This window comes from Ursus americanus, chromosome 8 (genome assembly GCF_024610735.1).
Source record: "Ursus americanus isolate L20-20 chromosome 8, mUrsAme1.1.p, whole genome shotgun sequence".
Classification (NCBI taxonomy): domain Eukaryota; kingdom Metazoa; phylum Chordata; class Mammalia; order Carnivora; family Ursidae; genus Ursus; species Ursus americanus.
The window spans coordinates 28,204,628-28,217,536 of NC_142134.1; the positions used below are offsets into that span (position 1 = coordinate 28,204,628).

General features: G+C 40.4%; 1 long non-coding RNA gene across 1 annotated transcript in view; it reads left to right on the forward strand.

Moving 5' to 3' along the window:
- LOC148109544 (uncharacterized) overlaps positions 1–11,324 on the forward strand; it is a 91,733-nt gene extending 80,409 nt beyond the window's left edge. The window contains exon 3 of the long non-coding RNA XR_015725399.1: positions 10,077–11,324. This is a non-coding gene — a long non-coding RNA (uncharacterized LOC148109544). The remainder of the gene's footprint in view (positions 1–10,076) is intronic.
- Positions 11,325–12,909: the final 1,585 nt, after the last annotated feature.

Genomic DNA, 12,909 nt, shown 5'->3' on the forward strand with positions numbered 1-12,909 from the left:
CTGGGGAGAGGCTATGGTCAATTTCACTGTGTAAAAAGCCTCTTGAGATTCTAGGGACAAAATCAGAGACTCCAGAGAATCATGCAATTACTTGCTTGGTCAGAGGTTTTGTTCATTCTGCCAAAGCTGGACGCCACTACTACTCTGTACTCAGCCCAAAATTGTCTGGTTTTGTTTTTGTTTACTAGCAAGTGATTATATCTGCAAAATGGGCTGACTCCTGGATTGTAAGGCTCTGTGGCTCATCACTGATAACATATACCATAAATATTTTACCTCAGTTGAGTAACATTACAAATTGTCTAGTGAAGTTTTGTGGCCCTGGGAAACATAGGATCGTACCAAAGCCAGAGAATCAATTTAGCATTGTTCTCTCCTTCCTGAGGCTACCAGCAATCGTTTACATTTCAAATAATTGTAAATCCCTCCAGTGGGATGGATTTCTCTCCTCCTGCTTTTTTTTTTTTTTTTTTTTAATGACTAAAGAACATAGTGGGAGAGTCCTGAAACCCTTGAGGAATCCTCTGACATAGAAATTAGAGTCCTCCATAAGCACAAGCAAACAAGAATTTAGACTCCACTTCTAGGGGAACACAAAGAGAGAAATAGAAAATGCACAACATAAATTAATGACAGAGAAAAACTTTGCAGACAGTGGTATTGAAGTCAGAAGTCAGAATAGTTGCAGTTAGGAACTGCTGGGATTAATGGCTAAAATCTTGTACAAATGTAGCTTCTACAACTGTCTTTGGTAGGGTCGAGGAGAAGCATTCATAAGAATGAGAGTATAGCTGGTTCCATGTTTAAACAGCACCAAAAAGGCGGACCATTGAGGGAAGGAGCAGTGTGAGGACTTGTTATCCCTGGAAACTAGAGATCACAGCCAATGGAAGAGGTGCTCCTAAGCGAAGAGTGCCTGACCGATTGAGGGAAGGAATGAAGTCGGGAATTTCTGAGGGAGTACCTCAGAGCAGGAGATAATACTAATATCTTTATTTAGTTATTGATAGATAATTTACTTATTTATTGGCATAAATATATTCAGTTAGCATTATTACAATATGTTAATAAAAATAGTTTACACAAAATTTATTAGGAGCAAATAACTGACTATGACTGATGGCTGATGCTAGGGAAATTGCTGGAACTGTATTCTCCAGAGAACTTAAAAGCTTTCTCTTGTTGCGGAAAAATAAGAATCAGACCGGCGAGAGACCAAGTGATACTCAGAGAAGTAGGAGAACTCGGATTTGTTTTACGCAGGGGGACCCAGATGGGCTCCTGCTCCCAGATGGGCTTCTGGGCCCCGGACAACAGGGTTACAGGGCTTTTATAGGGGACTGCGGGCAGTCCGTTTCCGAGGGCTATGCTGACTGCTGGTAGGTGGGTTTAAACTGGGGGAGTGGGGGCTGCTTTAGGCGGGAACAGGAGTGCAGGGAGTCCGTGGCAGGAAGCCTGTTTACAGAAACGGAAACAGCTGGTTATCTCTTGCTCGCAGTAGCGCTTCTGGTTCTTTCTAGCTTATTGTTAGTAACTTTCCATCTTCTGGGGCCTCCTGGCCTGGGCCTGCTCTGGGCAGTTTCCCTCTTCAATCTAAAGATTCCATGACAATTTTCTGGATAAATGTAGTGACACAGGGCTGCCTGATGGCTCATAGTTCTGATAATCAACCCTGTAAGTGAATGGACTAATAAAATGAGTTGGTGCTGGGAGATAACGTACCCTCAACCACGGACAGACTATTGGCTATTCTGAACACTATGGAATCTTATGTCTTTAAAGGTCAATCTAGCAGTGTGTGATATTGTGATTTATAATAAGATAAATACACACACACACAGAGTTGATGTTTGACCCTGTCCCATGTACCCAACTCCTAAGACCCTTTGAATTTCCTGTGATAAGAACGTTCAAGGTATCTTTTGTTATGTTAATGAGGTAACCTTTGGAAAGCCTTTTAGGTAACCTAAGGGGGGGGGGGCTAGTTGATTTAAGTGTTGGAACTTTCAGTGCCCCACCCACACAACCTCTGGGGAGGGCAGAGTAGCTGGAGGTTGAATAAATAGCTAATGGCCAATGATGTCATCAATCATGCCTATATAATGAAGCCTCCTCCCTAAAAATCCAAAAGGACAGGGTTTGGAGAACTTCCAGGTTGGTGAGCACATGCACGCCAGGCATATGACGCACCCCAACTCCAGGATGACAGAAGCTCCTGTTCTTAAGGCCCTTCCTGACCTTACTCATTTATCTCTTCGTCTGGCTGGTCATCTGAATCCTTTATCATATCCTTTTGACGTAGTTTTGGAATGTTGGTGTGTTTGGTGGGGTCTGGAGCCGACGGCCAAGGGAGAATCCTGGAGGCGTCTTTGGTGCAAAAAGGTGGTTTTACTAAAGCACGGACACAGGACCCATGGGCAGAAAGAGCTGCTGCCTCAAGATTGTGAGGGGCAACTGATTATATACTTTGGGGTGGGGGGAAGTAAAGATAAGAGAACTTCCAAAAGGATTTTCATATGTGAAAGAAGACTCCCCAGATACTGGAGGCCTTTGCTATTATCCAGCCAAGGTTGTTTTTCCCTCCAGCAAGGCATTAACATCAAGACAGTTGGGAGCTTCCTGGAGGAATGTTGTATCTGCCTGCCACAAGTATTTGTCAATGGGCTGCAGGTTCTAAGGACATTTAATTTTATCTACGTTTCCTTCTGCCTTTGTTTTCCACATCACTTTAATAGACTGGAAATTTAAGTAACTCGTTCCCTGTGTTCTATGAGCCACTCTAGCAAACCTAAGGAGGGGGTTGTTGGAACCTCCAGTCTGTAGCGGGTAGGTCTTAAGCTCAGGTGATAACTTAGGTTTTCCCTTCCAGTCCGAAGGGGAGGGAGCAGGATAGAGAGCAGTCTTGTGGGACTGAGCCTTAACGTGGGCTCTGATGCCATCTCTGGGCAGATGGTGTCAGAATTGAGTTGGCAGGGTGAGAGTAAAGGAGACTTACAGGGAAGAAGCACCCAGAAAATATCTGTGTTTTCCCTACATAGGAAGGAAAAAAGACTTTCAATTAAAGCCAGGCCAGTGGGTGCATTGATGAGAGTGCTATGTGGTAAGCCCAAGTCGGGAGGGATATTTCTGTGTCAACAGAGTTAGGGGTCCCCAGACAAAGACGGACATAGCTTTGTGACACAAGTCATTTTAGTCCCCCAGCTATCCATCCCCCCACCCCATTCCTTCCACGAGCTTTGCCCTACTTGCCCAAAAATGCTGCTTGCAGAACTTCTTAGGAGGTGTCAGAATTACAAGAAATGCAAAACCCTCAGTAGTTAAGGATTTCAAGGGAACACAGGGAATGCGAAAACTATGAAAGCCTCTGCCAGACCAGGAAATAGCCTCACCGTATCAGAGCGAACAACTCCCCGCGGTAAAAACTCCCCGTGCTATTTCAGAGGTGAACATGACACTGCATTCCTTACCCAAGGTAAGGAGCCCAAGACCCCATCTAGTTCATACCGTGCCTGTAGTCCCTTCCTCTTACCCCAGTGACCTCTGTGTCATGAGAGGTAAAGTCTCCGCCCTCGGAGGAGCACACGCTCATCCACATAACCTAGGATGCGTGGACACCATTTTTCTAAGTTTGTCTGGGTAACCTTATGCCCACCTTTACGTGCCAGGACAAAGGTCTCCTTTCTGAATATTCATCCTAAATCCTAAATCAAAAGAACCCTCTCACCCCTGCACGGGGAGTCACAGCCTTGGAACATGATTTGCTGCAAATCAAGTTTCCTTTGTGTGACAACTCTTCCTGGTGTCCACCCTCTCTATCTGTAGCTCACGAAGGAGCAAACTCACATTAGTTCAGTTACCATTGGATGGTTGTGCCTTTATGATTTTTAACTAACGGCCCAAGTACTATAGATTTGCCTTCTTTGTGGTTAAGGTAGATAAAGGGGCAACATTGTCTACAAGGGTAAATAAGCGACGTTACGTAATAACATCTGGAAGGTGTTATCAGGGTAGAAAACTATACAGTGATATCAATGGTATGGTTATGTCAACAAACAACATAGAATACAGAAATTACCAAACATTGACCTCTGGTCACTACTCTAGTCACCAAGGCTGTGCATACATGGAAGATGTTTCTTTAGGGAAGGAATGGATCCTTTTAACTGATGTATGGTACATAAAGTATTATTTCAGTTCCTATGCCGCAGCTCTATAGTGTGACAAAACTCGGTAAATTCATGTGTAGATGGTTTTCTTCTAGGAAGAGACATCATTTAAGAAAGTCGATTTGAAGACCCAATTCATGTAATACTCAAAGAAGCTAAGTGGTCAGTATCGTGAGTATGCTGTGAAGGCGCACACACGAGTTGTGTCTTTCCACAATGTCCACTTTATTCAGTCATTAAGCAAGATTAATTGTAAAGCAGGTTCAGAATTCCAAACTCAATGACATTTCACCACGTGTTTAACTTGGCTTCCTACACATCACACAAAGCAAAGCACAAGACAAGTCACACAACAAATAAGATAGAACAAGGGCTAGGAGGTTAATGAACCCAATGTGAGCACGCAGTCGAGATGAGGTCTTGTTTGGATCTGAGGCAGCTATTGGCACTTGCTGCTTATTACATTCAATCGGTGAGGGATCTGGTCTGCTCAGAGGTCACTTGGGCAGAGGCTTCCACAGTGGGTATCTTCTTGATGTGGTCAGACATGAAAAGGTCAGCATCTAGAAAGTCCAACAGTTTGCTCGAAAATCGTCCCTTTTTAAAGGAGTTTCATCAGTCTTGAACCTTTGCAGACCTCCTCTGATTCTGCCGGATAGTTCTGGGTGTGCTGTCTTGTCAGTCCATGCTGGTTTCGGCCATACCTGGTCTTAGCTCAACACCCTTGGCTGCTTGCATCACTGCTTGACATAAGTGACCCCATCTTGCTCTCTACAATCAGAAACAGAAGTTAAATTTAGTATTAAGAAAATTACAGTTGATGCAACGTCTCCAAAAATACTTGTAAAAATTTTCTAATTACTCTGGCTGATGGAGGGAAAAAAAAATTGAGCTATTGAGAGAATATCAAAAGATTTGTGAAGGGATATGGTCATGATCAAAACCCTTTATAGAGGAAATCTAACCTTAAAGTATGTCAGAAGTTGTTGTAAGACAAATAATGAAAAGACATCTGAGAAATATGTGGCAAAGAGATATTTACACAGATCACCCACATCATATGGTATGGGGCCATAGCATATCTAGATGTTGGGTTGGAGGCTCCAGACTTTTCCTGCTTCACATGGGCCTCACAAATGCTTTATATCCTTAAAACTATCAGTAAAGCTTGATACTAGGGAAGATCTTCTGATTTGTAGGTGTCTAGTTAAAAAATTATCTGGCTCAAGTTCATTTGTTATAGATGAAGAAACAGAATAACATTTTTTTTTGCTTTAGAATTTTTATTTCTTAATCATTAATTATTGTTTATGAAGAATTTTATTGATTTCTTGTAAGTAACCAACACTTGATCTATGTCATATTGCCATTTTAAGTTCAATGTCACCGTCTCAGTGATACCAATGACCTATTTGTCACCAGGAGTAAACACTTCAAATTCAGGTTTATCACCACATTCTGTGAATTGACATGTAGACCTTTAAATTCCAAATTATTGCTCCTGATACTTGGCTCCTTTATTTCCTACTAGGATTACTTGAAAACTTATCCCCCTATGTTGTACCTGCTCTCTGTAGTAGTCAGAGTTCTCCAGAGAAGCAGAACCAATAGGGTGTGTGTGTGTGTGTGTGTGTGTGTGTGTGTGTGTGTGTGTGTGTGTGTTTTAAGGAATTAGCCCACATGATTACGTGATTATACAAGTTGGCAAATCTGAAATCTGCATGGTGGGCTGGCAGGCTGGACCCATGCAAGCCTTCTGCTAGCAAGAATTCTCTGTAGCCTCGGGGAAGTCAGTCTTTTGTTCTGTTCAGGCCTTCAACTGTTTGGGTGAAGCCCACCCATAACATGGAGAGCAATTTGCTTTACTCAATATCCACTGATAATTTCATCCAAAAACACTTCACAGAGATATCCACAATAATGTTTAATCATATATCTGGACACAGGGCTCAGCCAAGTTGATACATAAAATTGGGCACTATGGAAACCATGATGTTTATCTTCCAGTTTTCTTTGGATATTTTCATCTCTTTCCTACAGATTTCATTTTATATCTTTATTGATAATTTTTACAGTTCTCTAGCAAACATATTTGTTGAGAAAACACTGCGAGTCACACACATTCAGTCCTATGGAATAGTCTTGTGGGGACAAACTCACAGAGAGAGTATCAGTATGAGGTATGTGTTGGTATACTGCTGCCCACAAAATTCTGGAATACGGATCTTGTCACACCAGACATCAGATGGCAGGAGAGAGACGTCTTTGTCATGGAGTGGAACTTCACCTACGTGGTTAGCGGACTCCATGCGTTAGGACCCATTCCAGTTTTGCCACTTCACATTTATTGCTTGGAAGGTCATGAACCCCTCTTCTGGTATAATGAATGGTCTGTGCTTTACGTGTTGCCTTCTTAGCTATACCGCGCGATGGGCCAGTGGCCTGCTCTGCCTCCTTGATATTCTTGAATTAATTGCCTTAAGGTTTTGGCTCTAGTTGGTTTCCATAAAGCTCTGTTGGAGGCCAACATCTTCTCTGAATAAAGAACCTGGGAGGAATCAGTCATGGACAAATTAACTCTTATTTAACTTAAAAAAAAAAAAGTTTCTTTCATCCTTCATGAGCTGGTTAGCAGCACATGTCTGAATTTCTCTTCATAGCTTATGATCTGAAAATCAAAATCCTTTGAAACGATTTTAATTAGCCATCTATCTCTTCATTTTTCATAGTTAATGTTTTTATATCTCTGTCTCCACAAGGCTCAGCCATCAATTTGTCAGATGAGTTTTGACATCTTCAGATACTTGCTTCACAATGCCAGCACACATCCCACTGAAGCTTGTCAGATCACTATTAGGTGACAAGTATGCTTTTTAATAGTGTCTCAGTCATTAATCACAATACATAGCTCTCCCTTCCGGGTGCCAGATGGAAACCTGTCTGTTTGGTTTTGCCTGGGAAATTTTCATGGTCGTCTTGAGTAGGGGGTTCTCTTGTTTATTTAGCATGGTGTTTTTCACTCCTGGCTGCATATGTACGTCACCTGGAAATTGTGTAAAACTAGCACTGACCCACTACAGACCAACTAGAAGAATATCTGGGGATGGTGAGCAAGTGTCAGTGTTTCTTTAAAACTCTCCAGGTGATCCTAAGGGCAGCCAGCACTGAGAACCACAACTTTAGTGTGCTCAACCTCACACTCTTAGGATAAAATAAATCCTTTACATATCTTGTTAAAATTCAGATTCTGATCAGTATATGTGGGGCAGGGCCTGAGCGTGCACTTCTAGTAGGTGGTGCTGCTCCGTTGACCACACTTTGAGTAGAAAGGCTTTTGAAATTCTTGGATCCTTCTTAATGGTTTTAATCTCACACTGAAACATGTCTCTCCTAATATGTCGCCTTTATCGCTATTCATCAAGTACAAATTTTATGGACATGATGTATCTCTCTCCTCTTAAATAGCATAATCCCTTTGAGTTGTGACGTTGGACTTCCTATTTTTATACCATCTGGATATTAAGAGTTGAAAATAAACTGAAAATGAACTGGCTGGTGATTTCAGATGTGCTTTCTAGAGCAGAAAGGCCTGAGAGGGACACCTGGGAGGTGTGAGAGGTGCAGACAAGGCTGGAAGCCTCATCTCCATTCCAATGGGGAAATTCCACTTTTGTTTTTTGTGTTATCCTTCAGTGTGATATTTCAGTTGAAAAGGTTTTTCAGTTGAAAAAATTATAGAAAAACCACTCCTTTTGTGATTTCGAAGATGAAAAACTTGAGGCACTTAAGTGTATTGAATGTTATGTACTTAAGTTTATTAAATATTCAATAACAAATTTGTAAGGTTTCTGAGAATAAAAAAAATCACTGACAATACTAAATTGACATGCTAAGTTTACAATATAAAATGGGATGAAACTATCTCTTGGTAATTTTGCTTTTAGTGTCATTAAGATGTCTGTCACATTGGTGTTTGTTTATAGATAAGTCATCAAAGACATAATGGAAGCAATTCACAAAAATATTCATAAGTCTCTAAGCGTATAAACAATAGTGCAATAAACCAGGGAATGAAAAGACTGCGTTGTCTGCAGATGCCCAACAGCTCAGCAAATGAGCACAAAGCAAAGCAGATATTGTCACGCCCTTTCCTATCTCCCCGCGGTTCTAAGCACTATAGACTTGTATACTAATTAGAAATTACGGTATACAGTATTTTTCCTATTATTTATAATTATCCTGATTCTCTCAGGGAGGAGAAAATAAGACATCGATCTGCACAGTAGGAGCAAAAAGATGGCCTTGTGATCTTTCTAAAATTCTCCCCTGTAGTGGTTGAGAATATCATACAGTACCAATATCATTGGGCTGGAACCAGCAAAGCCATACTTAAGCAAGAACTGCAAGCAAAGAACTTAACGAGGTATTAGCAAGGGAAGATTTAGCATACATGGTCCTCCTTGATGCCTGTGACAGGCTTTGCTCATGTTCATATTTGGAGAAAAGGGAAAACAAGGGTTTTTGGCTGATGCGTAGAATAATTCATTTGGAGCTAGAGTTTCAGAAGATGTGTGAGTGACTTTCTAGTTAGTAGCGAACCAGGACAGAGTAGAAACAGGCATGTCTATCTTCTGTGGTCCTTGACGTGTTGTCATTGCATGTGCTAGGAAACCTCAATTCCATCAATTTTATGTTTCTTTTAAAAATCTGATTTGAATTTATAGGGCATTGATCTTAAAGGACCTATTTCAACACTTTTAAAACTAACAACCAAAACAGTTCATGTTTCTGTTTTTGTCAGCAGCACATACATACTACAATTATAATTCAGCTTATTGACAAATGCTTCTGTACTTGATGGTAGGAGGAGAGGACATGAAAGGTGATGAGTTGGTTGTCAGGGCCGGAAAGCCTTGCTTGTTCAGGAAAAATGTTTCTCGGTTCTCTGCGGTCTTCCTCTCTGTGTGGTCTGTATTCTTTTGTAGTTTCTCCATCAGTGTGATTCTGTTCACTTCCCATCTTCCATATATTTGCAAAAAGTACCTGATGCTGATTATAATCTCCTGTCCTCAGCAATATTATACATTTATCGCTTTTTTGCATGTTTTGTATTAAAATTTTATAGTCATTATGAGATATAAGGAAGGTAATCAGAACTGTTTCTCTAAAAACTTTAAATATTTAAAATATGTTCAATTTTTAAAAAATGTATTACGCATCCTTATTTCATGTTACATGTAACATCGACTTCCCAAGCATATTAAATAATAGCAAATTAATCGCAAAATTATTTAAAGATCAAATTCAGGTTTTCACTTCCTTGAAATGAAAGGGGAAATGCTGTGGACATAAGGACTTGTCTTTATGTGTCCATATAAAGCCATAAGACCATAAATCTATTTGACATTAGTGTTCTTTGCGGTTTATTAAATTCTCAAGGACAAAAGATAAAGTTCTAGAGTTGGCAGGAATAATAGTCCAGCGACTAGCAGTTCACACTTTATTTGGAGCACTGGGATAAGTCTGGATGATCAAGAGGCAGCCCAATTTTCTCACTCCTCTCTTCATCTATAATCTTTCTTGGCACACAGGTTATAAAGCATTGACTTTGATCGGAGAGCCCCAAATGAAGCTCCCTCCCTCTTGGTCCCCAGTTTTTTCACTTATGCGCCATATTGAATTCTGTTGGCAGCCCTTGGCTCAGGCCTGCCAGTCTGAGCAGCCTTTGACTTTGCCGCTTTGAGCTCATAATTTCAAGGTTCTTTATATCTATACAATGTTTTCTATGTGAAATCAGTGTTCTTATAACCTGTTGTGTTTATATGACACTTATTTAACTCACCCTAGAAAAATTCAAAATTTTGTGCCACAGAAACCCTAATTCTTCTTTCCCTTCTTTCACAACAATAGATACTAGGACCCTCTGAAGGAAACATCCCAAGGAGGATATACACAGAGAAGTGTGCATTTCTGTGATTTTACCAGATTCTCTTCTGAAATCAGTCAGAATGCATAATTCAGTCCAGGACCTGTTGAGTTCCTGCTGTATGTTCAGCATGGGGTAGAGCCAAAAGCATTAAAAAAAAAAAAAGAAAAAAAAATTAAATCAACAAACTTACAGTTTCACTGGGGAAACAAGAAAAGCTCACGCGCCCATTAGGAAACAATGGATGACAGCATATGATGGATTCCAGTATATCTGCTGCTCAGAATACCTGCTGCCATAATCCACAACATGGAAGGATCATTTATTTCTGGATTTCTCAGCAGAGACTTCAGATCGAACTGGATTTTGAGGGGGAGGATATGATTAGGCTGCTGTGAGAAGCATTGGTATAAATCCAAAGCACGTGTGCCCAGAGTATACTCACTTATAACTAAAACAAATCATTTTCCATGCCGCTGTGTGTGGACTGGCATCCAAGTCTGAAGGGAAGCAAAGGGACCCTGAGCCAAGAACAGAACCAGAAATCTAACAGAACTCAATAGATGCAGAGTCACAAAAGAGGGCAGAGTCCGTGGAAAACTGCTGTCTCTGGAAACAATGGGAAACAAGGAAAAGGCAGGCCTGTTTCTTCATCTCTAACTTAGAGACAGATATAAATAGATGTCAGATTTAATATGCTTTGCAAGTGCAGTAAAACAGATAAATAGCGATGTTAGAAAATGGCCCAATATTCCTATTAGGCTGAATTTCAATACTCATACCCGACTTCCACTCTGCACTGAGAGGTGACCTCACCACTTCCCCAAGTCCCTTACATCTTCACTTTCTCCTTTGTCAGGAGCGCAGTACTGATGTCAGGCTGACCTCTTCCACTCTCCGCCAGAAATTGAGAACTGATGCGGGACAGTTTTTAATTAATTCCCACCAGAAAACTTAGAAAAGAATAGCTAAGGCCCTTTAACGTCTTGTCCGGGAGCTCTGGCAGGTGTTCATTGAAGAAAGCCCAGATTACACAGTGAGTGGACATACCACCTGCAGGTCTCACCGTAGGCTGAAAATGACAGCAGTAACAATATCAAATGTGCGTTTATTTTTTAAAATAAAAAGCAATGTGGGCTATTCTATGAAAGTATGTTTCTTTCCTTTCAACCCAATTTGCCAGCAGCAGCATCTGCGAAAAGCATTTCAACCCCTTTCTTCCACAAACCCCAGTAAGCCAAGGCACATTTAATTTGCTACTATGATTCTACTTGACTGTGGGATTTCTCTCTACAAATGGTTTGCCCCAATTGTTTTATGTATATAAAGGTATAAAGCGAAAAATATTTCAAACCATACTGGATTAGTTTATCAAAAGAACAATTATTTTAGATTATTCTGTTTTTTCCTCCCACTGCCTTTCAATCTCTCAATGTTATGGATTTTTCTCTCTATAAGCTTTCAAGTATTTCTCTCTCCATGTCAGTTAAACTCATTGCAAAGCAAGTAAAAAGTTCTTCCTTTTTCCGGATTGGGTTTTTTCTGTTACTTCCATATAAGTGGAAATAATCTGTCTGCTAATCACATCACCTCCACAGGTCTACCATATAATGCTGTTAATTACCATGTAAATTTTCTCTTGTCTGGCATATGAAATTGAAGTCTCGGAAAAAAAAGAACAAAGAAAAAAAATTGAGTTCCTGGTCTCTAATAGGAGAAAAGTGCCAGAAAGGACAATGGGAAAGTGTTTTAAATAAGGAAGGATATAAACTCCTTGGGATATAATTATAATTAAATATAATAAATAAAGGTAAATAGAGAAAGTGTTTTCAGGAGGAAGGAATGATCAACTGGCAATAATGCTACTGATAATAAATAAGGCCTGATCATGGGCCATTGGGTAGCAGCATGGTGGTCAGTGGTGTCCTTGACTGGACCTTGACTAGAGCGCTTTTGATGGAGTGGAAGAGGTGAAAGATTGACTGACTGACGTCATCCCACAGAGATTGACTAGAGAGAGTGGAGACACACTCACTTTAACAAACCTCTTGAGGATTTCGCTGTAAAGAGAAGCAAAGGGACCTGGAAAGAGATGAGAGATAGGAGAAAGTTTGTGTGTGGTGTTTTTAAGGATTGCAGATTATACAGTATGTTTGATTCTCAAAACAATCCAGCAAAGAATGAGGTGGGGAATGTGATGTGTGACAGAGAGGCAGATGGTCACAAGAGACAGTCCTTGAATGGGTGACAGGGATGACAGGCAGTGCACACGTGGGAAGTTTGCCCCTAGATAATTGGACAAGAGCAGTCAATGGCAGTAAAATTGATAAATTCTGTCGTAATTGTACGTGGAAGATCTTTTCTGACCCTTTTAATTTCATCTCTAAAATAGCAAGATTATTAACAGAATTACCAGTTTTCGTTTTTTAAAAACTTTTTAAAATCATTTTTTGCTTATTTATTTATTAACAAAGACCACATGAGCAAAAATGCAGGCATGCGAAAGAGCTTGAGGCAGGCTTTGGGGCTGGTCTAATCTGGTACATGGCAAGAAATAGCAAGCGGTGAGCTTTGCAAAGCAGGTTACTGATGGTTTGAGAGTTGCCTTGTACATTTGAATGTGTTCAGACCTTTATTATGTAGATGTGGGGAAATTATCATTAATCATTAAGTAGGGGAATGGACTGATCAAAAATGTGTTTTCAAAAGGGGGTTGTAGATGTTTAGAAGGAGGTCAGAAAACAAATGTAGGGGATGTACTGTATGGTGACTATCATAATATAATAAAAAATCATTAAAAAAAAAAAACAAATGTGG